The following is a 24,360-nucleotide window of genomic DNA, read 5'->3' on the forward strand; positions in this document are numbered from 1 at the left end:
ACATATGAATTTTGGGGGGACACAAATATTCGGGCCGTTGCATGGGTTATAAATGTTAAACAGATTGCTTTTGGCAGGACTTAAGCATTTAACATGCAGACGACATTGTGATTCCCCAAGAGGAACAGAGACTATAGTATTTCCCAAACCCCATAAAGGACTAACGTTCCACTGAAATATATTTTAAGCTTCCTCCTCGATTTTCAGGGAATCTAAGCCTTCAATGTTAATAATCTGTTTATGACTTCATATTAAAAAGAAAAATTACTATTTAATTCTAAAACTTGATTCGCCCAAATTCTTCCTGCTGATAATGAAAAGGATGGTTTTGAGAGAAGGAAGTAGATCTGGCTCTAAAGTTACTTTTCAAAGCATATGAGACAATAATTTTGATTTTAAGTTCATCTCCCCCCACACTGTCTCTCTTAATGGTAAGTCATTACAGAAATATATCCTTAAGCAGGGCTCTGTGAACTGAAGAAAAAGGTACCTCTTCTTTCTTTGTCCCCATCCTGTGTTAAATGCTTGTTTACTGAATTGTCATCAAATGTAATTTGATTAAATTGTGCTCATTCATGCTTACATTCCTGTATGTAAGGCTAGGTTGTTATCGAAACTAACAAAAATCAGGGGCACCTGAGTGGCTCTGTCAGTTAAGCATCCATCTCTTGATTTTGGCTCAGGTCAGGATCTCAGGTTGTGAGATCGAGCCCTGATTTGGGCTCCCTGCTGGATGTGGAGCCTACTTAAGATTCTCTCTCTCCCTCTGCCCCTCCCCCCTTCTCTCTCTCCTTCTCTAAACAAAAAGCAAAAAAACAAACTAACAAAGAAGGAAGAAAATAGTACAGTTCCTTTCAGTTTCATTGTCCTTTAAAAAAATGAAAATCTATGTCTAACTTTTCTGATGTTTAATTTTTAAGAATTGTTGGGTATGAAGTCAAAGTTTTAATGGGACTAGAATAAACTTTAATAAATTTTTGTGTTATGGAAATTTTTAAACATACACAGAAGTAGAGAGAATAATACAATAAATCCTATGTACCTCCCCTAGCTTCAATATCTATCAACATTATATTATCTTTGGACTAGATTTAAATATATGAAAAATGAGTCTTCATTACCAAAAGAAATCCAGTCTTCAGTACTACATCTAGTCTTAAGACTCAGTAGATTATAAGATATATCTTGATTTCACACCACACTATCCTAGAATCAGTGAAAAAAGTTAATAACTGAAATTGTCTGGAGAGCAAAGGTCCAGGGCTGAGGAGGGGGAGTTCCCCACAGCATGGCTGAAGGCAGTGGTAGAAGGGAAAGAAGAAAGCTTTTCCCTTTTTTCTTGTTTGTGCCCCTATCAGATTCATCCTATTTAATAAAATAATGGTTACTATTAGTATTAGTCACATTTGTGTGTCTGCTCTGTTCTAGGCAATTTGCTATTTCCTTCACAAATATTTCTTTATTCAGTTTTCACCAACCCTACAAGGTAGTTATCCCCAGTTTTCAGACAAGACAGTCGAAACTCAGAATGGCTAAGTAGGTTTCTAGATTGCACAGAATCTAGGGAACAGGGCTGCGATTCAAACCCACGTCTGCCTAACTCTCAGTCAGATCCCAGCACCCTCCACCTCCAGCCCCAAGGCTGGTGTCTCTCCGCCTGTCTCTGTGACTCCTCTGTGAGCTTCCCGGCAAGTCTCTTTACCTTCACGTAGCAGATGCGGTCATTGCCCCGCCAGTCCCCCGGCATGCGGTATTGCCGTGCATGCTTACCTACGCTTCTGATTGTCAGAACCTGCCTCAATGCCCGAGAGCCTTCTCTCACCTCTGGAGCCAGTTCTGCCCCAGCAGAGGATAGGCCAGATGTTCCAGAGAACATACTACTCCCCACTCAGGTAGTGATTGATGGGAGCTCAATATCCAGGGCCCTCATCCTTGGGCAGGATAACTCTGCAGTGCTGGCTCCAGAGATCCTCAGCAGTATTAATTCTACTTGCACACAGTGGAAACTTGCTTGAAAAATATACCCTTTAATGATTTTCTTCCCTTCCAGTCGCCTTTTCCCACCTCCCACATTAACTTTTTGCACTCAAATCCTGTCAGGATCTGCTTCTAAAGGAACTAAGACTCTTTCAATGCCGCAGTTCCTTAACTATAAAAAGTGAAGGTGTTCTTTGAGAGGAATTCAAGAATCCTATAGTTCTATTGTATGATGGTCAATGCTATGTACCAGACATCAAATACGGCCTTCTTGTCTCTTATGAGCCAGATCAAATGAGCTCAATACCATCGACTCTTAAGTTCATGGCTATGGGAATCCTAAGCCTTCTCAAGAATTCTGAGAATTCCTGAAGGACTTACGGCAGTTGGCTCACGTCTACTTCCCAGGCTTCTGCCATGTGGACCCAGATGGGGATCTCAGCTTTGACTTTTCTTAAAGCAAACAAAAAACAAATAAAAACAACTTCCTAAAAGCATGTGTAGCTTAGTCAGACATTAGCGAATTTCTGGAGAGAAGAAATTCTCTTTGGCTCTTCCCTCGTCTCTCTCCTTGTTACTCTCAGGAGCAGTAACATCCCATCCCCTGTCCATGCAACCCAGCTTCTCCCTTCTGGAATGTTTTGGTACATGTTTGTCATCTAAGCCTTAATGGCCTTGCTTCTGTGAAGTGACCTCATCGATTTCTTCTCCCAAACAATGACACATTCCTACTTGGGGGGAATCTGGTGGTAATGGTTCAGTGAATCATTGCTTCCCTTCCCCCCACCCTTTTCTCAAGTGAATCAGATAAAGCTCTTTTCTTTCTCTTCATCTAGTGGGCGCTGCTGTTATCTCTTTGACTTACCAAAACAGGACTCCTCAATTAGTTTTTACTTTTTCTGTGTCTTGCTCTCTTCTTTCTCCAGCTAGCTGGTACATGTAGTCCCCTTTTTCAGGCAGTCCTTGATGCCGGTCTCTGCCTCACGGCAAGCACGTCACACCTTTCCTAAGTTGCAGATGGCTTCTCACTGTTCCACTGAAATGTGCACACATGATGGGTCTTTCAAAGAAGTCCTCCTGTATTGCGCAAAATAAGCACACACTAATTCCTTGTGGCTCCCTTAGGCTGGCTATGCTGCACCTTCCCTAGAGTTTCTACTAACACCTCAGCTACGCTCTTAAAAGTGTTCCTAGCTGTCAAATTCATGTTCCCTGCGTTTGTCTTCATCCACTAAGAAGCAGGCGCCAAGATGGGATGAGGTGTGTCGGAGATTTATTGGTGGAAGTGTCAGTGAAAGCTAAAGAGGGAGATGTAGGAAGTAGAAAGAGCCGTCAGACCATGATGCAGGTCTCACCGGAATACCAGGAGCGGAAGGAGGAAGGACAACTGGGGACAAAGAATTTCAGATGATAGCAGCACAGTTGTCAGAAAGTTTTGGTCAGTCTGATGAGGAGTCCTGGAGCCTAAGTTGCCTGTTGGAGGAATCCCACATCTGCAGGAATGGGCCACACTAGTGCTCCAGCCATTCTCTTTCATTGACTGAGTGCAGGCCAAGGGGAGTGTGGCCTCAGTGAATGCAGGGCTGGGTCTTTAGAGCAGCAGGTTGGCAGTGAGGTGGAATTCCTCAGAACAGCTGAGTGGTGCATTATTTATTTATTTAGAAAAAGATTTTATTAATTTATTTGAGAGCGAGTGAGCACGAGTGGGGGAGGGGCAGAGGGAGAAGCAGAATCCCCCATGAGCAGGGAGCCTGAAGTGGGGTTCAATCCCAGGACCCTGGGATCATGACTTGAGCTGAAGGCAGACACTTAACCCACTTTCATTTCTGTTGGTATACTCTTTTTTAAAAATTACTTTGCCCATTACCTATATAAGTTGTGTATCTAATACTAGCAGAAAATCTTTAGAAGATAAATATTACATGAAATAATTATGTATGATAAAGAATTACAATGATTTCACATGGTAATTTTGAGAATAATTGTTTTCTCCTGGTGATTTTTATTCTAAAATGGATGATTTTATGATTTCCAAGACGAACAAAATTCCTTTCAACTCAAATATCTGTTTATCCTTTATCTTTTTTAAAAAAAATAGAATATTCAGATTTTGTAACTTCTAAATATTCTTTAAAGGTTATTGAAATGATACCTTTTGTAAGGGCCAATTATAATTGCTTTTTTAAAATATATATTTTTAAAAAATAATTGGTTTTTCAATTATATGAAAAATGAATGATTACAGAAGAGATAATAGGTGATAAAACTTACTATCGGTAGGATAAGAATCACTTCACTTGTCAAAAAATTCAAACTGAAGGGGCGCCTGGGTGGCTCAGTCATTAAGCATCTGCCTTTGGCTCAGGTCATGATCCCAGGGTCCTGGGATCGAGCCCCGCATCGGGCTCCCTGCTCAGCGGGAAGCCTGCTTCTCCCTCTCCCACTCCCCCTGCTTGTGTTTCCTCTCTCCCTGTCTCTCTGTCAATTAAATAAATAAAATCTTTAAAAAAAATTCATACTGAAAATAACCTCATAGTTAGTGACAATGATATTGAACATTGTTAGTTATATTTCTTAATGGAAAAATTTCAAATCAATTTTGATTTGATTTGAAATCCCGCTGCCTATTATTCCAAATGTTCTAAAGGGAAATGAGATAAAAGAACATCCAGAAAAATACAAACTTGGTATCATTAGTGATGGTTCCAACATGCACTGACATTAACTTTGTATCAGAGACTATGTTAGGTGTTTTGGATGAATATTTTACTTAATCCTCATAATACTTCATTCTTATTCCCAATATACAGATAAAGAAACTGAGGGTTGAAGAGGTTAACTAACCAACCGCCCAAGGTTCCTCCATCATGGTGACACTAGAAATAGAACTTGTAATTATCGAAGGATTTATTTATCTACTGCACTATCTTGCATTTCTAGCTAAGCTCCTGCTCAACTGGGCTTGCAGTGTGTGAGCTATAAGGCCTCTTTCTCCTTCTATAGATGAAGACAGAATTTCAAAACTCTTAGTCATATATGAAACACTTTCATGAATTTTGTCATACTCTCAAAATATTTGTACTTTTATTCACTTAATATTTTTAATTGACTCATTTTTTAAAAAAACAGCTTCATCGACAGAAGTAATGTCCATGAGACTGATGTGCTAGTTATATTTTCCAATTTATGATAAATTAAATAGACATCATAGTTACATTCTCCTAAAACTGAATCATGTGCCACAGTGGTCCAGATACAAGTGTTAGAGACACGCCAGACTAAGATATAGACTAACAGCAGGCTGAATGGCTGCTCTCTATCTACTCTCACTGGTCTTGGCTTGCTGGATCTTATCCCTGCAATGCTTATTAGGTGTGTGTGTGCACATGTGCGTGTGTGAGTGTGTGCCTGCTCTGGGTGGGGTGTGGGGTGGTGGGATATAGTGTGATAGGGTAAGGTAGGGGATGGGAAGATGCCAAAATATCATGCCTTCAGTAAGGCTTACAAAAAGGATAAAAGCATTCAGCCAGTTAGTTCCTACAGACTCAGTGGTAGACGTCACCATGGACATGCCAAGGTGGAGGCAGCCAAAGCTGGTTGCTGGAGATAATCATTGGGATGCAGAGATATTTGGAGAGTGGGCACGTGGGATGCAGACGGCCAACTGTGTGGAGTGGCTGTGGACTCCTCCCACAGAGACCCTCACTGATCACTCTGTGGTGCAGTCCTATGCCTTGAATGTGACTAGTAAATACTGGCCAAAAATATTATAACAAAAGACTTTTGAGCCTAGAAGCTTTTTTCTAAAGATACTCAAGATGTAACCAGGTCCAGACTCGCATATATTTATCACTCTCCCATTAGCAAAACCAAGAGAAAGATTTTAATAAAAGGTTAACTCAACATCAAATTAGGGAACTTCCCAAACATAGACAATAACAGAAGTATAGGATAATAAACCTCCCTGTATCATCCCCCAGTTTCAAAAGTTATCAGTAATTTTTCCACCTATTACTCCTTCCATTTTTGGGGGCAGGATTATAAAATTCTTCAGTATGTATCTCTGATGAAATTTTTGTTTTATATATAACTGTCATGTCATTATCACATCTAAGAAAATTAAGAATAATTCATTTATAGTATCTAATATTTAGTCTATAATCTGATTTTCCTGATTGACTCAAGGGTTCTTTTCACAGGTGGTTTGGTCAAAACAGGACACAAAGTCCACACATTGCATTTCATGATTATGAATCTTTTCTTTCTCCCTCCCTCCCTTTGTCCCTCCCTCCCTCCTTCCTTCCTTCCTTTTTTAAAATTTATTTATTTATTTGAGAGAGACAGAGAGAGAGAGAGCACATACAGGGGGAGGGGCAGAGGGAGAGAGAGAATCCCAAGCAGCCTCCCCTCTGAGTGTGGAGCCTGACACGGGGCTCTATCTCACAACCCTGAGATCATGACCCAAGCTGAAATCAAGAGTCGGATGCCCAACTGATTGAGCCACCCGGGTGCCCCATGATCATGATTTTTAAATCTTTTATTCTTTAATCAGGCCGTTGTTTTTTCATGCCATTGATTTGGTAGAGAAACCAGGTCATTTTTTTTTTTTAATTGAATGTTTGACATTCTGGATTTGACTGATTGCTTTCTTGAGGTGGTTTGGTTTTCAAACTCCATTCTTGGTCCCCTGTATTTCCTATTAGTTCTAGAGGCTGGATTAGATTCAGATTCTATCTTAGGCAAGAAGACCTGATAATGGTTCTGGGTACTTCTGATTTTATTATATCATGTTGCACATAAGGTCTGGTTGTTGGAATTTTAGGTTTTAGGTTTTTTATTCCTTTCTTATCGCAGTTGCTCTGTCTCTTTGGGGAGATTCAAAACCGTTCTACATTACTATCTTTGCCCAACCAAATAAAAAAAAAAAAAGCCAAAATTTAACAGGACAAAATGACTAGGCAGAAAAACTGATTCTGAGTCTCTTGGACAATCTGTATTTGAAGAAAGCTTCTCCTGCTTCACACACAAAGGGATTGACTGTATAGGGGAAAAACATGTAAGCTACGAACACTTAGGGATTACTAAATGTAAGTTTAGAAAAAGCACATCACTAATTAGTATATTTAGAAACTGCACTGTTAAAAGTCAGGATGAAAATAGCTGAAATTTAATGAGTCATTTGCTAATTATTTAGCTTATGGATTTCCAATGCCATTTGCTTCTAGCCCTTTTCCTCGTCCTTAGGCAATTTTTGGTGGTATTTTACTGCTTTTTAACACCTCCAGAAAACACTGTATGCTGGTAACTGACCATAAATTGTACACTTGGAGAGATACATAAGAGATTATGACTCAGGATCCATGCCTGTTGCTGACTGAGATAAACCATGAGTGGTTTGCACCACAGTTGAAGATTTTCAGAGCCAAAAGTAGTTAGAATTCTGTGGACGACCTAACGTGCTACCTATCGCTTGATAAAGAAACAGAGACATAAATCATGAAGATCAATGTGCCTACTGAAGAAAGAGACGGTGTTTCACCATGCTTCTCAGATGCTAGATGTACTCTGCTATGGGCCCAGCCCAGGGGCTCAAAGCCATGACTGGACCCGGGGAGCTTTTAAACAATGATGCACAGACTCACCCTTAGAGTTGAGTCTGGTTCTCTAAGGTCCCAGGTACTGGGATTTTGACAAAGTTCTTCAGGTGATTCTCATATATGGTCATCTTCAATCAGGCCAGCAAATGAGAGGTGCCATTTATAGGTCTCACTCTGTGCAAAGGACTGTGCTGAACATCTCTTGCACGTAAGGAAACAGATCCTTGGAGGGATGTTATTCGATCTATGTTTTGCTACAAAGCAGAGTTTCACATCCAGTCTGTCTGGCTTCTGAACTAGGGGCTTTTGAACTTTTTTTGAACATAATCCAAAGTAAGATAAAAAAATTTACATCATAACTAAGAACACATAACATAATGAAACACAAGTGTAACAAACAATACTTAATCTTATTAGGTGTGAGGCACACGGATATTGTTTTATTTAACTAAAAAAATACTCCTCAAAACCCACTAAAATGATCTCATGACTTGCACTTAGAAACACTCTTCTAAACCATGACAGTGCAGATTTCCTTTCTGTTCCAAACACATGGTAGGATCTTTCCTCCATCAGTGCTTTCTCATTTTGTTTTTCTCATGTGGCGAGCCCATTTTTTTTTTCCCTATGCATTTTTTAAAGACCATCAAGGTGGTTCCTGGCTAAAAAGTGTTTCCCAGACTACTCCAGTTTATGGTGACTCTTATTTCAAGGCCTATAGGTAACACACAGCTCATCACACATTTTTAAATACTAAATTATATGGTATATTGTGATTCTCTATAATTGTCTTATAATATCTTAGAAGGTTAATGTCTCCTTGACTAAATTTAACTTCTTTGAGGATAGTGGCCATGTTGTATGCTTCTGTTTCCGTACTTTTTGCAATGCCGAGCACAGAGCTGGGCACATCACAGATGCCAAATAGCTGCACAACCCTAGACAAGTCAATCTCTGAGCTTTCATTTCTTCCATGAAATAAAGGGGGCTGCTTTAGCTTCATTCGAAAGTCTCCTCCAGGTTAAGTCTATTTTTCTATGATACATACACACTTCTATAAAATAGAGGAATGAAGGAAGAAAATAAGAAACACTTTTGTGAGCAACTACAAGAAAAGTTCTTGTGCAGGAAGAAAAAGCCTGAAACTGGCATTTTTGGTAGCAAAATATAAACTCCTGTGCTGTCTGAAAAGATTAAAGAAGAACTCATTGGAGTTAAAAATGAAGTTGGGCCCTGTGTCACTTGGATACTGAAATATGATTATTTATAGGCCTCATTTCTTTCTCCAGTTGAATGATCACACTGTATAGGTAACAAGACATTTCCATGGGCTCTTATCCGGTTGAATGGATTATATAATAACACAAAGCTTAATAAGGAATGTGGAGTTGGGGGCATGTAGAAGCAGAGGTATCATGATTTAGGAAAAAAAATGATTGAATACAATTATATTTTAGATACTGTTTGTTTGCAAGTGGTTGTGAAATATTACTGAGCACCTTCCCAGGGCTTCTGAGGCCAAAGAATGTGGCTAACTGTAACCCCAAGACCATTGGCATTCTCCTGGTCCTGAGGCTATTGGTGGAGAAGCCAGAGAGGTAGTCAGTCCCTTTGGTGCTGTGTGTGTGTGTGTGGTGGGGAACGGCGGGGACCTAAGATCTATGGTCTTACTTACTCAACATTCATTTTCTCTTTATTAGGAAAACTAATTTTCCTTTTGGGAACCTCTCCTCTCTTCCACTCAGTTCATGTGGTTTAGGTGTACAGGGCAGGGGGCACTAAAGCTATCTCCCTTGATCTTTTTCAGACAGTCAAGTGACCCCCAACCTGCAGTGCATATTTAAACCCATGGTTACAATGCTCAGTTCAGAGATGGGAGTAGGGTCCAAGTTAGTCCAATAAGACTCATTCTTTGGCCTGCTCTCTTGCTAATGGGATCAGTTGCTAAGGAGGCTGGAGGAGAAAGTAAGCCTGGGGCTGTCAATCTAGGCCCTGATTAGAGAAAATAAAACCTGTACAATGAAAGCACAGCACAATATGGAGAGAAATGGAGTCCTAACATTCTTTGATCATCTGGAGGAAAAAAAAAGATTCAAAAAATAATAATTCTTCTTCTTCTTCCTTTTTTTTTTTTTTTTTTTTACCAGATCTACTCTTGGGATTTCAAGCATATGAACCAATACATTCCAACCTCCTCCACTGTAGGTTTTCTTGAGTCACTTTGAGTTGGGTACCTATTACCTCCATTTTTCTGACTATATAGGAATGTATCATAATAGAAAGATATCCTTCCTCTTGTTCACTGCCATCCTCCTCTCTCATCTTCCTATTTGCTCCAGGAAGGACCACATCTGCTTTTATAGAGCCAAAGGCTTATTTCTTCTCCACATTGTAAGAGAAATTGCTCCAACCTTTTGCACATTGTCTCCTTGCCCTCTCCCTCCACAAATCAGCATGTGCTTGCTATACAGCTGCAGATGGTAGGACTGAGGTCCATTCTCAGGCAACTATGCCAGTACTTTTGTGTGAATTAGAATCTACCACTCCCTCTGAGCCCACCCCCCCTGGGAGGCAGTTCTTTGTAAGCCCCCACTGGATCTTAACCCGTTTCCACCTCAGCCAAAGGACACTGTGCAGGGTACAAATGACAGCCTATCTTGAAGCCCCACAGTACCAAGAAGTAAGAATTGGAGCCATGAGGTAGAAAAACAAGCCCTCTGCTGCCCACACCCACTGTGACTGTGGTCCGTTCCTAACGTGTTGATGGCTGCTGATGCAGTGTGTCTCTGTGGCATCTCCCCACTGCGCATACCTCAGTGTGGTCTCAGCAGAGATCACAAATGATGATAGCTAGGAAAACAGTATCACTGTTACTTGAAAGCAGCATTTCCCGGCATCATTTAGATCTTAAGATGGTAACTTTTCTGGAGGGTCCTCCTGAGTTCATTTGGGGATCTTTACAGCCAATCTCTGTTGATGAAAGTCAAAGTCCACAGTTAAGAAATCCACCTGGAGGCCATCTGGCAATTAGCCATGGGAGAACCGAGCACAGGGTAAAGCAGGACATTTGGCAAATCTCCCATGCCCTACACCACTGACACTTTCAGGGATCAGTCTAGGGGCCTCCAAGTGGCCTTTAGTTATTTCAATCTCCAGCGCTCCTGGGGAGACCCTCATCACTGTGTGGGAGATAGAGGAAGAATATGCGAGACCCACGCGAGGAAACGCAATTCCACTGGGCAGTAGCCAGCGGCGCGCAAGGGCTTTGGGGGCGCGGGCGACGGCGGCGCTGCGGTGCGGGCAGGAAGACAGGACCCAAAAAGGATGGGGGCGGTGAGGAGACTGGGCGAAGTTCCAGGGGCAATCCTGGCGCAAGCCAACGGCGAGAGCGGCGCCCCGGTGCCGGGTCCCAGCACTTGTGCTGCCTTTGCCCAGGCGGAGGGGTAACCAGACCTGGCGGAGAGTGGGGGAAGCAGCCGGAAACGGGCGAGCGCGGCAGCCCGGGAGCAGCCTGGACGGTGGCCTCCGGAATCGCTCCGTCTCAGCCTGCCCCCTCCCTCTTTATTTGCCTCCGCCCCCTCTCCCCTCCTCCCCCTCACCTCGCGTCCTAAAACGCGGCGGGCGCCTTTAAGAGGGAGCTTTGGTTACCCTGGGGGCGGGAACCCCTCGGCAGATTGGGAGGCGGCGGCGCTCGCCCGCGATGCTCCTCACTTTCTGCTCCAGCTCCCGCCGCTGCCGCCGCCGCCGCCTCCTCCGCTTCCTCCTCAGCCTCGAAGCGTCGTTTTTCTGCAGCAGAGAGAAGTGCTATGTCAGGAAAGTTCCGGGAGGGACTGGATGGGGCCATGCTCCCTGGGTTCTTCTGCAGGCGCCCGCGCGCAGCCCTTTGTATGAGGTGAGACTTGGGGTCCTTGGCCCCCCGGACAGGTAGCCGCCCGCGGGGAGCGCTTCGGTCCGCCGCGTTGGGGAGGCTGTGCTGTTGGGCGGAGTGTGTTGCGGAGAAAGAGCTGGTTAGACCGAAGTTGTGCAGAAGAAGCTCGGGTTTTCGGGAAGGTTTTGCGGCTGGACTTGAGTGATTTCGGCAGCCCGCGCCGCACGGTGGGGGCCCGGTCGGGACTCGGTTTCCCGGGGTGCCGCCCGCCTCGCTTCCCGACGCCCTCTGTCGCCATCCCCTGCCCGCTGGAGCAGTTAGGCCTTCTAGGAAACTGGGCGGCTGCAGGTTGGCACCCAGCGCCGGCTTTTTCTCTGCGGGGCTTTCTCCTCCAGAAGCTAAGTGTCGGGAGTGAGAGAAAGGGGATGGAATCCTCTTGAACTTTTACACTGTGCTCTCTTCCCTATTTAGGGGTGAAATTCACCTCGTTTGCCCAAGTCGGGAGGCTCTCTGCGAGCTGCAACAGTTTGAGAGCTCGCCTCTTACATGTGGGTGAGCTTGCGGCGCTGTGTGTCTGTCTTTCAGCCCTGGTCGGTTTTCGGCGTCGCCCTGATTTTAAGTCCTCTCTTCCCCGCCCCTTTTGGGAAACATTCTCTCTCTCTCTCTCTCTCTTTAATATCCCTGAGGTTCAGGGTGCTGAACACACACATACACACACACACACACACACACACACAAGACCCCCTCCCCAAATATGTTTATGATATGTCCCCTGGGGCTGACCCAAAATTTCAAAGTGATCCTGTAGTCTCTGATTAGATATTTAGACTTGGTCAGGACACTTACGGAATACAGGTATCCCCCGTAGTAGGTATGCAGTTTTTTTCGGTGAGACAAGGTGAGATTTTAACTGTACCGTTTTAAGATAGGATTTCCTCTTTGTTTGTTTATTGGTGAATATGGTTTTCATTATGTCTTAGATTAAAAGGCTCCAACTAATTTTAAGGGTAGTATTTCTAAGAATCATAAAAAAAGCAACCTGATGTTTCTTGCATAATCTGACATTACTTCAGACAGTTTTACCCTTGGATGAGGTATGTAATATGTGTAATTATTTGATGGAACCTAATATATGAGTACATTTATTACACAAATGGGTAAGTTTTCTTTTTTCATGTGTCCTGTGGGTGAAGGAAGCCCATTTTCTCACACCCCCAGGTCTCTGCCACACCTGTCTAATCCTGTTTCTGTTCTCTCCACTCACAGTGCACACATCTGGCGTCAGCTGCAAATCAAAGGTGCTGATGAAAAGTCCCTATATTTTGTGAAGTGTTGCATAGCCAGAGTTTTAGTGACATAATTGATTACATCATCCAGATTATTTTAAACAGAATGTGGGAGCTTGTTTAAAGAAAAGAATATCATAAGTATTTAAATTCTCAGTTATATGCTTTATGTGTAGTCTCTGTGTGAAAAAAATATTCTCAAAATAGAGAGGGGGTATTGTAGGAAACATTTGTAGTGAGGAAGTTTTGAAAGGAAACCATTACGGGCGCCTGGGTGGCTCAGTTGGTTAAGCGACTGCCTTCGGCTCAGGTCATGATCCTGGAGTCTGGGGATCGAGTCCCACATTGGGCTCCCCGCTCAGCAGGGAGTCTGCTTCTCCCTCTGACCCTCCCCCCTCTCATGCTCTCTATCTCATTCTCTCTCTCTCAAATAAATAAATAAAATCTTAAAAAAAAAAAAGAAAGGAAACCATTACAGAATAACCATTAATATTATGACATTTTGTTTGGGATATAGATTTTCACCTCTGAGCAAAATTTTAATCACTCTGCTGTCAAACATACCAGAACTGAAACTTAAAGAAAAAATAACTCGCTGTCCAAGCGTTTTCTGAAAATTTGCAGCACACTGACCGTTCTTGGAAAAAAATTTGCTTAGAAAAAGTCACATACTTAAAATCCTCCCTGCGGTTATCGTTTTACCTTAAGTTTGCTGGAGTCCAGACAAGAAAGTACTGCATTCAATGAGAATTTGGGGTTCTAAGGTAGATAGGACTTAGTTCCTAGAATATACAATTTTCTAGGAAATTTAGCAATTTTGAGATTTTGTATATGGTTTATTTGATTTGAAATGATTGTTTTATGGATATGCTTTTTTTTTTTAAGTAATCTTTACTCCAGATGTGGGGCTTGAACTCACCACCCCGAGATCAAGAGTTGCATGCTCTACCTACTCAGCCAGCCAGGTGCCCCTGAATTACTCTCTTTTTTTTTTTTTTAAGATTTCATTTATTTATTTGACAGAGATACAGCGAGAGGGGGAACACAAGCAGGGGGAGTGGGAGAGGGAGAAGCAGGCTCCCTGCCAAGCAGGGAGCCCGATGAGGGGCTCGATCCCAGGACCCTGGGACCATGACCTGAACTGAAGGCAGACGCTTAACGACTGAGCCACCCAGGCGCCCCCTGAATTATGCTTTTTAAAACTAAATATATATATTACACACACATGCACACACATCATCTGTCTATATCTATACATACATATTTATATATCTATATCTGTAACAGGGAAAACTATATAGGGACTTGATAATATACATGCACTAGAAACACAGGTCTAAGAGATCAGAAGCTAAAAATAGTTCCCGTTAAGGCTTGCTATCTCTTTAGCATTTTCATCAATTTCATCAACATCAGTTAAGTTAAAAAATACTGTGTTTTCCCACGTGTTCTCGTTCTTGCACAAGGCTCGTACCAGGGGGCCATATGCCAACGATCTTAACCACATGTTTATTAAAATGGACTGAAGTATCCCATCAGTGGATGATTGAACCTGAATGATTGAACCTGGATGATTGAAATGCCGGCATTTCTCATGCTTCAGTAATTTATCTTCAGTAGAGGAATCCCTGGGAAAAAATTAGCTTGTCAATATGATGTTTTCTTTTTTAACACTTCAAAAATGACCTTCAGGGCATTCTCCGAAGTTCTGAGACTTAGTAGATCTTGAAGGCATGGGAGGCAAACTTTGGGAAGTTGTGGTACTCCAATTTGTGAATGATGTCCTAAATAAGTATTTGGTTTGAAAGAGGTATCCATTAATGCTTGGGTAAATAATAGCTATGATACAGTGCTCTAATCACTACAAGCAAAGCTTTGGAGTATTTCTTACCACATTCCACAGCTGAAACTGCTACATTCTAACATATGTGTATGAAAATTAGAAATGAAGTGAAATAATCTTTTAGACTGATTTTTGCTTTATTTGCTAGGCATTTTTTTATATGTGTTTATATTTGCCACAAATACCCTTTACTTTGTTGCAGGTGGCACTTTTATTCCTTTTTTGCAACTATGAGGTGTATTTTAGGGTGAGTTTTTCGTGTTCACTCGAAACAGACAGTAATGTGTTTCATTGAATTTATGTTGTGTCTCTTTGGCTTTCAAAAAGTAACATTTGAGATATTTGATTATGAGCCTGAGATCACACAGCCTTTCAGAACTGATGGGATCTTGGTCAGTTATAGTTTCAGTTTCCTGGGAATTTTTTGTTTGAAGGTCAGATATGGCCCTAATTTTAACTGGATGATCCACAAAATAGGTACTTTTGTAACCACAAAACATGGAGAACATTCCAAATAATTTGCAGTTTGGGCAGCCCAACATGCTTTAGTGTTTAGTTGGCTTGAGGCAGTGTGCCATGCTTGTAAAAAATGGTTTTTGAAGTTGACAGTGAGCTGTTTCAGTCTTTGAGTTTGACACATAGGATAAGTGCCTTTTAGCCTCTATGCTGGCAAATTCGGACAGGATTGGTAAAAGTAATTTGTTCTCATTTCTGTCTGTATGACAGAAGATTTAGGAAATTCAGGCATGAAACTCTAGCTTAATAGACTGGAAAGCACATTCATGTTTATTAAAAATGTAAGGAAGAGTTGGGAAGGTTGGATTTTAACATAGCTTTCAAACCTTGGGCAAAAGAGTGTATATTTGCAGTTAGGAGGGTAATCTAGTGGTCACCTATTGAAATTAATAATAACACTATTATTGTCAGCATTTCCTTTGAGTGATAATTCTAAAGAAATTATATTCTCTTAGTCCCAGTTTAGATTGAAAAACATCCCCAGCCAGATACTGTACAAGTAACCAATCACCTGGCATATATGTTCCTCAATTCTTAGATAATTTTCAGTTGAAACCCTTATGTGTCATTTTAACCGTAAGTTTTACATACCATTTGGGGTTTTTGACCAAAGCTGCTTCATTAGTTTCTTTTCTCTCAATTGACTAAGTCCTGTCTGTATCATTAAAGCATTTAAAAAATAATTTAGGCAAAATGTTTTATGTGGGAACTCTAATGTTCTGCCTTGAGGAGGTGGTGCAGAAGGGACATGATTCTTTGTTCTGTTACCTTCCAAAGGGAGGTACTGTCACCTCTTCCTGGTTTTTTTTTTTTTTGGTTTTTTTAATTTAACTTAATTTTTTATTTTATTTTTTTAAAGATTTTATTTATTTATTTGAGAGAGAGAGAATGAGAGATAGAGAGCACGAGAGGGAAGAGGGTCAGAGGGAGAAGCAGACTTCCCGCTGAGCAGGGAGCCCAATGTGGGACTCGATCCCGGGACTCCAGGACCACGACCTGAGCCAAAGGCAGTCGCTTAACCAACTGAGCCACCCAGGCGCCCTGTTTTTTTTTTTTTTAATTTTAGAGAAAGAACATTTGCAGGCATTTAAAGATGCTTGAAGTTTGGATCACAACAAGAGTTTCAACGGAAAGTTCCCTAAGAATCAGTTAACATTTGTTTATGTTGGGTGTTCACTACGGTCTCTGGCTGAGGGTGTCTGCTACAGGTTTTTTGATCTAAGTTGGTCCTGGGAGGATACAGATTCCAAGGGAGGTAGAGTGGAAAGGGGACTAATCCAGGTATAGCATCCATTGCCTTCCAGAGGGCATTTTGGACACAACTCTAAATGTGTACTTGTAATAAAAACCCATTCTTTTCATCATTTTAGCTTATTTTTGCCATTACCTCCAGGCAGGATGTGAAGTAGGCCGTCTTCCTGCCCCATTTTGATAAACTTTGCCCAAACCTTCTGAAGTTTTACACTGTCCAGCAGTAGCAGGAAGTCTGTTCTTTAATTCTTTCAGCTGGTTGCCATTCAATACTTCTTCAGACATTTTTCCTTTTTTTGAAATATTGAGCTCTTTCATGAGAGGAATTTGGGATTTGAAGCTCCCCCATTTTCCATAATAGGCTTTGGGTAAATTTGTTCCTACAGAGAGGTGTAGTGATGTTGGGAACTTCTCATTTTTGTTTCCATATTTTATAAGTAGTTGCTATTGTAAGGTTTCAAATCTTTATTCTTTATCCTTATGCTATAATAGATATTTTTTTCTTACGATGGAAGTGACACATGTTCATTATAGAAAATTTAGAAAATCCAGACCAACAAAAAAACCAAAAGAACCCCAAACCAAAAAAACAAACAAAAAAAACAGAAAAAGAAAATTATGCCCACAGATAACAATTGTTAACATTTTGTTGTATATTTTTATATAATATAGAAAAATACTGTAATATTTCAGTTTCTAAAAATGATATTGTACCATATATTTCTTTTTTAATTTTAATTTTAGAATTTTTATTTTATCTTATTTTTGGGGGTGGAGGGGTAGAGAGAGAGAATCTTAAGCAGGCTCCACACCCAGCATGGAGCCCGAAGTGGGGCTCTATCTCACGTCCTCGAGATCATGATCTAAGCCAAAATCAAGAGTTGGAGGCTTAACCAACTGAGCCGCTCAGGCGCCCCAGCATATATTTCTTCTTAATTTTCACACAAGGATGAACCACATTGCAAATCATGGAATGATCTTTCATAACATATTTTGAATACTGAATAGTATTGTAGTCTATGAATGTAACAATTTATTGGCGATATGCCATAATATCAGACAGGTTTTCCTTTTTTGTTTTTTGCTACTATACAGCAGTAAATATCTTATAGCTCAGTTTTTTGTACACATCTATGATTATCCGTTTGAGTAAAGCCCTAGAAGTAGATTTTTTTTGGTGGGGGTAAAGGGCATTGATGTTTTTTGTTGACCTTAAGGCACTTAATTATTCTCAATATCTAATCTATAGACTTGGTTATACTTTTCCTTCATTATCTTCTGCAGTTTTTTTTTTTTTGTCAGTATAATATGAAATGCTCAAGTCAGATAGGATTTGAACCCAGACATGAATGACTAGGGCTTTATTCAAATGAAATAACCCTAGATATTTCTAAGGACTCAACTATAAGGTCCAGCCTCCACTCCAAATCATTCACTAGTGCTCAGTCATAGCTATAAATGCTATTTTTACCTAAACAGGTACAGCAGTTGGAATGTGCCTGAGAATGTTCTCCATTTTCATTTTCAGTCTCCTTGCTATATTACCATCTGACCTGCTGCCCACATATACTGACGCATACACAATTGCTGTATGGTAGAAGGAGTAGATATTGTTTTCTGTGTAATCATCTCTAAGATTTAAAAATGTTCTGTTTCCTGTCCTTTGCTGCCAACTCTGGGACTCTTAAAAGTCTGTGTAAATGGGTCTATTTCTGTATACCTATATTTTATCTGTATCTTTCTCCCATTCTGTCATTAATATAAAAACTCATCTTAACCAGAAATTACCTTTTGAAACCAGGTAAGTATCACTCTGGCTATCACAGAAACATAGTCACTTCTAGGAACAAAACTAGAGATAAAAAGGGGCAGAAACCAGGAAAAGGTCATGTGTGGAAACTTAAAGATGGATGGTTAAACATAGAGAGCAATTCTCGCCTTCATTTTTATGACCATAGTTATATTTAGCCGTCAAACATGACCCTAATGAATGCAGAGTCACATTTGCATTTTCATGCATATTTTTCATTTTTAGAATTTGGTCCTGGATGTAAAAGGAAAGAGAAAGTAAACACATACACACCAAACATATTTTCTGGGCCAGTTATTCTTTTTTCAGACATTGTTTTCTCCACTGTGAAATAATCTGCTTTCCTCATTTCTGCGAGCTGGACTGAGGTTCTCCATTCCCTTAGTACGTACTTCAACATGAATTTTTTGTTTAGGGTAGTATCATTTCCCACTGTAATATCTCAAAGAACAAGAACCATGTCTTTGTATTTTGGCATGGAATGTCACAGGCATGTAAAGATTGAATAGGTAAATTTTTTTCAGGAGATCATGTGAATGTTCAGTTTCCATGGGAAAAGAACATTTATTGTGAAGTACATTGTACATATAAAAGTGCATGAAACATATTTGTAAGTTAAAAAAAATTGAATACCCATGCTCTACTACCAAGATTAAAAAGTATGATATACCTAGAATCCCTCTGTTTCCTCATTCCCCACCCAATGGCAATGCTTGCTTTATCCCTAAAGCAGCATATTCTTTAGTACAGGTTATTTTTGGACTTTATACAAAGGGAATTATACATTACATACACTTTTCTTCTTGCTTATTTGTTCACTGTTATGTTTTTGAGATTTGTCAATGTTCATAGCCATAATTTGTTTTCATTTTTGTTCATGTTTTAGTGTATGAATTCTATAATTTATCCATTCTACTCTTTAAGGAACATTTGTCATTGTAACTAGGTTTTCAAAAGCACAAACTATTATCATAAAGTTTTCCATCATATTCTTTTATCTATTTAATCATTGATGCATCTGTGATATGTCCCAATTTTTTAAAGCTCCTGATGTGCTAAGTTCTGTCTCCTTCAATCCTGAGGTATATAATTTCTCTTAATCTGTCCAAAGAACCAGGTTTTGGCATTGCCGATCATCTCTGTTATATGCTTGTTTTCCAACTTTTTCATTCTTGCTCTATTTTCTTTCTTCTTTGTTTTCAAGTTTATTCTGCTATTTTTCTAATTTCTTAGGTTGGGTGCTTAGCTGATTAAGCTGTGAATCTTGCCTTATTAGAGGACAGTTAATTTCCCTTGAATCACTACATTAGCTGCTTATCAGAAATTCTTATATAGTGTTTTTTGTTATCATACAGTGCTATTTGCTGTGATTTCTTGAGAATGGTGTTTTCTAATTTCTAAACATACTTAGTTGTTGCTGCTGATTTCTGACCTACTTGTAGTGTGGTCAGAGCATGTGGTCTCTATCATACCAGTTCTTTGATGCTTTTTGATGTAAGCTTCATGGGCTAGCACAAATGTTCTCATTTTAATAAATGTTCCATGTGTAACTTGAAAATAACGTGTATTCTCTAGTTTCTGGGTGCACTGTTCCATGTGGGTCCATGTGTATTCCTAAGATTAAAGTTTTAACTGTGTTGTTTAAATATTCTTTATCCTTATTGATAGTTTTGTCTCCTTGATCATTCACTTACTGAGAAATTATAATAATGGATTTGTCATTTTCTTCTAGATAATTTACCTTTGCTTTACATATTTTGAGGTTTGTAATTGATGCTTTTAAGATTAGATTTTTAAATATTGTATGGTAAATTAAGCTTTTTATGACCTTCTAAATCTCTAATAGCAGTATTTGACTTAATGTTTTTTCTTTGATATTAATAAAATGATAGAGGGTTCTCTATGATCAACTTGATATAGCTAATGTTTTTAGATATGTCTCTTGTATAAATAAATAACATAGCTGGATCTTTGCTTTAGAGTTTATAGTCTTTTTATATTTAGAATAAAGACTTTTATATTCAGATTCATTTATTCTCATATTATGACATATTTTCTATTTTACTTTTTCGTGTCTTTCTCCTCTCCTTTGTTGCTTTCTTTTGGATAGATTGATTTTCCACTTTCTTTACCATTTTTTGTTTTTAAGATTTATTTATTTGAGAGAGAATGAGAGAGAGAGAGTGCACAAGCAGGGGTTGCTGCAGAGGGAGAGGAAGAAACTGAAGCTCCCTGCTGAGCAGGGAGCCCTATGCAGGGCTTGGTCCCAAGACCCTGAGATCATGACCTGAGCCAAAGGCAGACACTTAACTGAGTGAGCCACCCAGGCGCCCGTTTAGTATTCTTTTTATTTTGAGGGTTAGGAATACCCAATTTTATTATGCATACTCATATTAATATTGTCTAAAGTTAATATCTTTGCCTTCTGATATGGACTGAATTGTGTCTCCCCAGAATTCGTATGTTGAAGCTCTAACCCCCAGTGTGATTTTATTTGGAGATGGGATTTATAAGGAGACAGTTAAGGTTAAATGAGGTCATAGGGGTGTGCCCCTAATCCAAGAATATTGGTGTTCATATAAAAAAGAGGAAGAGACATTCGAGCTCTCTTTCCCCCTTTTGCACTTGCACAGAGGAAGGGTCATGTGATGACACAGTGAGAAAGTGGCTGTCTGTAAGCCAGGATGAGAGGTCTCACCAGAAACCAACCCTGACAGCACCTTGGTCTTGGACTTCTAGCCTCTAGAAGTATTAGAAAATAAACTTCTGTTGTTTAAACCACCAGTCTTCGGTATTTTATGTTAGCCCTAGCAGACTAATACACTGTCCTTTTAAAAAAAAAATTTTAATTCCTTAGAATTTTTTAACTCTTATGATACCCTCTTCCAGCTTACATGTTATTGCTATTGAGTATTTTAGTTCTAGCCTGTTTTTTTCTCTCATAAGTTAGATGTTACTTTTATTGTTGTATACAGCATCTTTATGTTTAACCATGTATTTATTAATATCTATTCTCACCATTCCTTCTTGGATGTCAGACCTTCTATGTGGGACCATTTTTTTCTGCCCAAAGTACATGCTTTACTATTCCTTTATTGAGTGTGTGTGTGTGTGTGAGAGAGGGAGACAGAGATGGAGAGATTTTTGTGTGTCCTTTTATTTCACCTTGTTTCTTGAAAGAGACTTCTTGGTATTGAGTTCTATTTTGACAGTTATTTTCTTTCTGTACATCAAAAAATAGAATTCCTTTGTCTTCTCAATTTTATTGTTGCCATTGAGAATTAAGCAGTCAAGCGATTTTTTTTTTCCCCCCTCTGTGGGGGAATCCATCTTTCCCCTCTGGTTCCTTCTAAGATCTTTTAAAGATACTCAGATATTCTCCTTGTTAAAGATATTCTCCTGCTCTCTCTCTCTCGTTTCTGAATTTTCAGTCTGATATTTCTGGGTATGAATTAAAAATCTGCTTGGCGTTAAAGAGACTACATTTGAGAACTAGCATCTTTTAGGAATTCTGAAAACCTCTATTTATTATCTCTTGAATATTTCCTCTATTAATTTAATGATCTCCTTCTGGAACTCTTAATTGTATGTTTGTTAGACCTTCTATATTACCTTCCTTGTCTCTTCTCTCTTTAATCTCTTGATTGCATTTGGGAAAATTTATGTTTCAACTTGCATTTTACTAATTCACTTCAGCTATGCCTAATATTTCACTTTGTTGATTTCGTTTTTAATATTGGTTATTGTATTTTTATTTCTAGAACTTTATTTGCTTCTTTTTCACATTTGCTTATCTCCTCATAATTTCAACTATTATTTATTTTATATTCTAATAACTTCTATAACTGAAGTCTTTTGGTGGATCAGTTTCTTTTTTCCCCCTGCTTCTTTTTTTTGAGATTTTATTTATTTGAGAGAGAGAGAGAGTGTGTGCGCCCAGGTAGGGGGCCGGTGCAGGAGAAGAAGCAGATTACCTGCTGAGCAGGGAGCTGCTGTAGAGCTCCATCCCAGGATCCTGGGATCACGACCTGAGTGGAAGGCGGATGCTTAACTGAGCCACCGAGGTGCCCCTTCCCCTGCTTATTAATCACTCATGTTGCTTTTATTATTTTAAGGTTTTGTGATTTTTTTTTAAAGATTTTACTTATTTTTCAACAGAGAGAGAGAGACAGCGAGGGAGGGAACACAAGCAGGGGGAGTGGGAGAGGAAGAAGCAGGCCTCCCGCTGAGCACGGAGCCCGATGTGGGACTCGATCCCAGGACCCTGGGATCATGACCTGAGCTGAAGGCAGACGCTTAACGACTGAGCCACCCAGGCGCCCTTGTGATTTTTAAAAAAGATTTCATTTATTTATTTGAGAGAGTTAGCATGAGCAGGGGGAGGGGGAAAAGGGAGAGGGAGAAGCAGACACCCTGCTGAGCAGGGAGTCCAGTGTGGGGATTGACCTGGGGCTCAATGTGGGGCTTGATCCCAGGACCTTGAGATCATGACCTGAGCCAAAGGCAGACTCTTGACCAGATGAACCACCCAGGCATCCCAAAGTTTTGTGATTTTGACTATGAGCTGCTCACTTTCTTTAGAATTTTGTTGTAGTAATTGTGTCAGGCCTGGGTTGAAGGTGGGTTCCTGCAGAGGGGAAATATATTTTGCTTCTGCTACTAGGTTGGGCACTGTATTTACCTGGGCACATTTGAAATCAGATTTCTGCTTGAGGGTTGTTGTTTTTTGTTTGTTTTTTTGTTTGTTTGTTTGTTTTTAAATCTCAGTGCTAATTTGTGGTTACAAATCCTTAGGGGAATTATTTCCCTCATCCATCTAAAATCAGGATCAAGACCTGCAGTTTTCTTTTTGTTTGCTCTTTTGGCATGGAGGAGTTTCACCTCTAACATAGCAAATGTAGTCCTTTGAAGTCCTGGGTACTGTTGGGGTCTTCTGACAAATAATCCTATAATCCCAACTCAAAATTTGATTTAAATAAGACTATACTAAAGAAACTATTTTGTTTCTGAGATTGTAGACATGTCCAAAATAGAATGTCTTTTTTTTTTCAGCTTAGTATTTAAACCTTAACTAATCATTATAGGGGTTTGCTTTTAAAAAGAAAAAGCAGACACTAATGTGTCAAGATATGATGGCAAGCTGCTTACTTTTCCCCCCTTTAACTCCAATTTTATAATTTATTTTCCTCTGCTGATAAATTTGAAATATTGGTATTAACACTTTTTCTTTGAAAACTGTAAACTTCATCTTGTTTACAGTCACTTTAACTTTAGTTTTGTATTTTGTTCCTTAGGGAGTTAGTGTAGGCATCTTTTTTTAAATTATTTGGTTATACCTGGTTACATCTTTGAGTTTGAAGAACACTGCCAGTCACGTTTAGTTCTCTGTTTCTTCAGATTTCTGAGTTTTGCCTTTAAAATGGTAGTAAGGAAAGTTAAAAAGCCACCCATGGTCCACGTTGCCCTTATTTATACTCTCAAAAGCAGCAAATGAAAGATGGCAAACTGCAGCGTTCTTCTGGGTGGCTCACTTTTGAAAAGGAGTAATTATTCTATGCTTATTTCAGATGGTTATATCTTGGTAAATATTTTAAGAAGCATATAGTTTTTCCTTTTGTTATTATAACATACTCATTTTTTTTCCCTTTAACCTTACGTGGGTTATATGCGTGGGCACAGCCTTGGTTGTGATGAACAGTTAAAGTCGAAGGAGTTTAAGAACTTTACATTTATTTCTCTATACTCAGTTACTGTGGATTAGCTATAAAAACTTAGATACAGTGATAAAATGAAGCCAAAAAAAAAAGAAGAGTAAAGTAATTAACTTGATTACCTTTGGATAATTCTTCCATTCATCAGGTGCTAATTATCCATGCCATCAAGTTAGCTTTTATTATTTTCTGTGTTCTTTTTATGAAATAATTTTTCTTTTGCATTCTGAGTTTTAAAGTCCATCTTTTTGTCCTACTAATTTTCCTCATCTTGCATAATGAGGCACCAGTACAGAAATGATTTCTGAAGCCTGAATATTAGAATCTTATGATGGTAAGGTCTTTTTATTTTTTTAAGATTTATTTATTTATTTGAGAGAGAATGGGAGAGAGAGCGTGCATGTGTGTGAGTGGGGGGAGGGGCAGAGGGAGAGAATCTTCCAGCAGACTCCCTGCTGAGTGTGGGGCCAGATGCGGGGCTCAATCTTGTGACCCGTGAGA

General features: G+C 39.7%; 1 protein-coding gene across 2 annotated transcripts in view; it reads left to right on the forward strand.

The window, feature by feature from the left end:
• The window catches only part of GPR63 (G protein-coupled receptor 63), a 92,561-nt gene that overhangs the window by 29,503 nt on the left and 38,698 nt on the right, over window positions 1-24,360 (forward strand). Inside the window, exon 1 of one of the 2 annotated variants that reach the window (XM_027603986.2) lies at window positions 11,046-11,466. The exons of the other annotated variant lie outside the window; for it this stretch is intronic. The gene's annotated coding sequence lies outside the window, so the exon portion shown is untranslated. Of the gene's footprint in view, window positions 1-11,045; window positions 11,467-24,360 lie in introns of those variants that run through there. 2 annotated transcript variants of the gene reach the window in all.

The sequence above is a fragment of the Zalophus californianus genome, chromosome 7 (genome assembly GCF_009762305.2).
Source record: "Zalophus californianus isolate mZalCal1 chromosome 7, mZalCal1.pri.v2, whole genome shotgun sequence".
NCBI lineage: Eukaryota > Metazoa > Chordata > Mammalia > Carnivora > Otariidae > Zalophus > Zalophus californianus.